We start from the raw sequence: 4,790 nt of genomic DNA on the forward strand, positions 1-4,790 counted from the left end.
GATATCAAATATTATGCTTGTTCAGTACCGGTACGTTTACTTTATAAATTTGTTTTGGTGTTTGTCGTGTGGAATACCCCTTGGCCATCATAATGTAATCTGTATCTGTGTATTTCTTTTTTTACTTTAAACTCTTTAAATAAAATGTTTAATACCTGTCAAGAGTGGATCATTTTTAGTATGTGGCATATCAGAAATTTGTGTAAGAACAAAGATATATCAAAATTTGTTCAAGAAAAAAATGAAAATTTTAGAGTTTGGAATTTTGCTGTACTTAAAGTAGCATTCTGGTATTACTGATGCTATAGTGTAGACATTATTAAAACCATGAATTAAAATATTCACCACTGTAAGTAGGCTGGAAAATTGAATTTATGCCTCCAGCCTTTATGGTCGAAGAGAGCAAGGGATAATAATACATGAGAGTCTTTATGTAACAAATTGCATTGTCTGCTACTATCATTCCTTTAACTACCCAATATTCCTTCCAGGATGGCCTTTTTTGTGGCATGCCATCACCTCCTCCCTAAGACAGGTAGCTCCAAAGTCTCACGTCAGGATTTCATTCAGCTCAAAATTTTGGTTCTTCGTGTCATGTATGATTGTTTATGTTATGTTAAGACCCTCATCCAAAAGGATCCCTTGGTCTTTTGAGTCCAATAAACAGATCAGGTAGTAGAGTCTAAAAAAAAAAAAAAAATTCTCCACTGTATTTTTAACTCACCCTTCCATTCATCTCTTCAGTTAGAAAACACTAGTTAAAAAATCAGCTGAACATAGAACATTTAAACTAGTTTCAAAACTGAAGCAAAAAAATAAAAAAATAAAAAAAAAAAACTGAAGCAAATTTAAACCGACTCTCACCAGATTATTCTCATATTATGTTCTACAATGATCTAAAGTCTAGTACTTCTCCTTTCTCAATTGTAGCTAGCAACTGTATTTATTGTGGCTAGTGTCCATACATAGACAGGTGTGAACCTGATGTCCCACACTTTTCTTTCCTTCACAAGAAGAATGAAATCTTAAGTGCCTTTACTTTTTTCTTGGTTGACTTGTTAGAGAACGAGATTTTAGTATACTTGTCTCTATATTAACACCACCAAAGACTGATCTCCTCTGTCTTCTCTATTATCCTAATTTCAGCTCTTGCTTAAAATGGAGTTATAGGCAATATTAAGGAAGTGCTTTCCAGGCTATTCCCTGTATAACATTATAAACTTGGTTATTTTCTGTGAGTTAATAAAATCCCCAAACAGAGTCCAATGAGGAACTTGAAGCTTTAGTGAAATTTTGCATTAAGGCATTCAGTCATTGGGATAAACAGTTTCTCTCTGAAAGGTAAAGCCAGTCCCCAGTCCTTGAAATTCAACAGCCTGGTTTCTGGACAACACCCAACAGTGAGTCATTTGGTGTAGCTGATGATCTCCTTTCGTAGATTTACTCTTCTCTGCTGTAGGATTTAAGGGATCAGTTAAGACCTAGAAAGTCTGAGTAGTTTATACCCATGGTTTATTATTCCAGAATATACTGGAATGTACTGTGCACAGTGCTAAATAAGGCTAATAAAAAGAACCTCTGCCCCTGACATTGAGCATAGAGAATAGACATTTAACTGAGAAAGATGTTCATCTCCACAACAAATTAGTGATAAAAGCAAAATAAATGCAATAAAATACACATAATGTAGTCATGATGGTTTATCAGCTTCACTAATGAAACTTGTATGAACTTTTAACATTCTTTTGTAATTGATCCATGCTAGACATTTTTCAGATTTATGGTAGATTCCACAGCTTTCTGAGTGTGCATACACACACACACACACAGTAAGGATAGAATCTAGATCAACCTTGCCCCACCCCACACACACATACAAGCTATGAGATTGTTTTGGCTTTTGTGCTGAAAAAATATGAATTAGATTTTGCGTAAATTCGAATAGGAGAGCAAATTGTTAGATGCTTCTGCTTAGAGATCCTTTACAATCAGTCTCTGAAATTTGTAATTGAAGTGAATCCAGCTGAGAATTTGATTTTTGTGTTTTGGTTTTTTTTTTTAAGAGAGACGAAACATTTTCATTATTTTTTAATCTTCAAAATTTTCTGCTGTGAGACAGGAATGCATGATAGAAGTGGCTCCACATCTTCACATGAAACACTGGGATTCATTTTCATTCACAAGTTTTTCTAAAAACATCTACAATTTTATAATCCCACCCACTTCCAACCATTATCACAGATTTAACTGACCATTCAACAGTAGTTGCCAGCATTAGATAGCTGGCAGGCTTTTTGCATATTAGTAAGTGTCTTTTGAAACTACCACCCAAGAGTATCCAGATTATAAATCTCATCGTACACGGCAACCCCAAAGGTGACTGATGTTTGGATCTGAAATGTGGTAGTGCAATTCACCTTCATGTAGCAGCTTGTGCTTTCCTGGCATTGACATTTTATTTTTACACCAATTAATATTTGTAGGTTTTTTTTTTTTGGAGAAGCTGAAATTACAGGTGTGTAAAAATTCAGTTGCTGTTTAGTGTGATCTTGCACAGGATATGTGAAAGTTAAAACCCATGCCAGATGAATTCACTAGGGAGAGTATTTTGTTAACTCAAGATTTTGTGGACAGTTTAGCTGGTCAGAAGCAAATTCTGATTGCTTAAGAAAGAGTCTGTTGGAAGACTTTAGCAAAATCCTCACAAAATTAGATGCTTTGTTTTTTCCATAAAAGGGAAGTGCCGGGTGGTTTCTAGAGGTAGTGCCATATAACCAGATTTAAAACTTGCATGATATAATATAAACTATCTGCAATGTGGGTGGCTATACTTGGTGACTTTTTACATTATTCATAATATAGGAATAAAATCATGTAAAGGAAGTTAAATACAGAAATCTAACATGTTATGGCCTTTCAGAGAAATTTTTTAAGTAAAAATTTCTTCTAGGCACTAGGTTTTCATTTAAAACAGCCAGAATTTAAATGTAAGTATCATGAAAGGATGTGCATTTATGAACAGTTTGACTCAAATTTACCCAGTTCAAAACTATTAATTTTCTAATAGGGAAATTTGAACCAGTGTGTCAAAGATTTGATATTTTGCTAGATTATCCTTACATTTTTAAGTTTTAAATTTTAATTAATGTATTTATTGGGGTCTTTACAATGTGTCTAGCACTATGCTGATTTCTGCAGGATTTGAAAAAGTTACATCTTAGGAATTTCTTTGTGATACAAGGAATAAATGCATTCCAGAAAAATTGGCTTAATATTAAAAAGTCTGTGTGTATGTTATCTCCTTAGGTAGGAGATACTTCCCACAATTAGAATAAAAATTAATGTTCTTCCCCCAATAGTGAAGTCTTCGGGTAGTGAGTAGTAACGGGGGTGGAGGAGAGACAGCAGCATGCCTGGTTCTCAGAATGGTGAGTGTGTCTGCTTCGCCACCACCAGGGGCCAGTCTCTTGCTGTAATGGAGGTCAGAGTTACTAACACCTTAGCCCTCTGGAGGAGCCGCTGTATTTAGGCCGGTTACCAAGAGATTCCAGTATTCTCAGTGGCGATCATGTGTATTTTGATTTTACAGAACTATTAAAAGTCCACATACCACTTGAATTGCCCATCAGAAGGAAATCTCTAGTATTTGGGAGCCTAGCAAGCTTTTTAATAGAATTGTTTTGCCACTTTTAACCATTCTGAATGTTAGAACTTCCACATTAATTCAACACAGATAAGGGCCTGCTATGTGCCAGGCACGGGGGATCCATCAAGCAAGAGTCTATTCATGTTGTGGTTCATCTATGAAGAATAGTTTTTGTTGAGAATAAAATCAGGAAGTGGGAGCTAAATAATGTGTACACGTGGACATAGAGTGGAAAAATAGACATTGGAGACTCAGAAGGGTGGGAGGGGGGTGAAGGATGAGAAATTACTTAATAGATACAATACACTGTTTGGGAGATGGCTATGCTAAAAGCTCAGACTTCGCCCCTAAGCAATATTATCCATGTATCAAAATTGTACTCGTACCTTCTAAATTTATACAAATTAAAAACAGGGCTGATTGTCGTCATTACAACACAAAGGAATTCAATTAAAACCTAAGAAATTTTCCACATTCTTTAGTTGTGAACTTTCTAAATCAAATATTGCATGGCATTAAAATAGTGTCATTCACATTTAACCCATGAATGTTCGCAGACATTCAGATTGTCCATTAAAAACATGATTTCAGAAGTGTTTTAACAATACTGCTATTTCACAAACACTAAACACTTTTGTCCTGGAGGTAAATAGTTGAAATCACTTGTTTGCCAAGGAAAGACATTTTCCTTCTAATCCTGTTGAAAATTAATTTCCACCATGCTTCAACTCCGGGCAGTTATTTACTTCATTGCCCAAAATAACTGATTGTACAATGTGCCGTAAGTTGCATTAAACAGCCTCACACCTCTCCTTCACAGGTTTTCCATCCACAACTTTTTTAGATTTGTTGTGTTGTTGACACCACTTTATAATCTGCTTGTTGTAACTTGGTAGTAAGAGTAATTTGGAAGTTTGAAATCATCCACTTACAAAGTATTCTTGAAAATACACTGATTTTTTAATATTTTAAAATGAAGAGGAAGCCAGTACCTTATAACTGTAATGAGGCCTGGTGTTTTTAACTTTGGTTTGATTTTCAGTGATGCCAAAGGAAGTTGCTCCTCATGTTAGATCCACCCAAATGGAAATATTATTTATGGGTTATAATAGCTGACGTGGGCGAAGCGTGTGCTAAACATTTT

Source organism: Propithecus coquereli, unplaced genomic scaffold (genome assembly GCF_000956105.1).
Source record: "Propithecus coquereli isolate 6110/MARCELLA unplaced genomic scaffold, Pcoq_1.0 Scaffold15, whole genome shotgun sequence".
In the NCBI taxonomy this organism is placed as follows: domain Eukaryota; kingdom Metazoa; phylum Chordata; class Mammalia; order Primates; family Indriidae; genus Propithecus; species Propithecus coquereli.